Here is an 871-nt window from a genome sequence, read left to right as displayed (position 1 = left end):
CGGCCCGAGGCCAGGCTTGACTTGTGAGAGTTTGGTCCACCAGGCTGTTGCTTGGAGCGGCCCGCAGGCCCACATATACCTGGTTGATGGGGTTCTGGGAGTTCTTCTACTCCCCAAGCCCGGCCCGAGGCCAGGCTTGACTTGTGAGAGTTTGGTCCACCAGGCTGTTGCTTGGGGCGGCCCGCAGGCCCACATATACCTGGTTGATGGGGTTCTGGGAGTTTTTCTACTCCCCAAGCCCAGCCCGAGGCCAGGCTCGACTTGTGAGAGTTTGGTCCACCAGGCTGTTGCTTGGAGCGGCCCGCAGGCCCACATATACCTGGTTGATGGGGTTCTGGGAGTTCTTCTACTGCCCAAGCCCGGCCCGAGGCCAGGCTTGACTTGTGAGAGTTTGGTCCACCAGGCTGTTGCTTGGAGCGGCCCGCAGGCCCACATATACCTGGTTGATGGGGTTCTGGGAGTTCTTCTACTCCCCAAGCCCGGCCCGAGGCCAGGCTCGACTTGTGAGAGTTTGGTCCACCAGGCTGTTGCTTGGAGCGGCCCGCAGGCCCACATATACCTGGTTGATGGGGTTCTGGGAGTTCTTCTACTCCCCAAGCCCGGCCCGAGGCCAGGCTCGACTTGTGAGAGTTTGGTCCACCAGGCTGTTGCTTGGAGCGGCCCGCAGGCCCACATACCCACCACAGCCCGGTTGGTCCGGCACTCCTTGGAGGAATAAATCTAGTTTCCTCTTGAAAATGTCCACGGTTGTTCCGGCAATATTTCTTATGCTTGCTGGGAGGACGTTGAACAACCGCGGACCTGTTTTATGTGTTCTAATGTTTTTTGAAAGTGTCTAGATGCTTCCCATCTATTTTTAGTGTGTTTTTCC

The sequence above is a fragment of the Procambarus clarkii genome, chromosome 61 (assembly GCF_040958095.1).
Source record: "Procambarus clarkii isolate CNS0578487 chromosome 61, FALCON_Pclarkii_2.0, whole genome shotgun sequence".
Taxonomy (NCBI): domain Eukaryota; kingdom Metazoa; phylum Arthropoda; class Malacostraca; order Decapoda; family Cambaridae; genus Procambarus; species Procambarus clarkii.
This window is presented reverse-complemented; position numbering follows the sequence as displayed.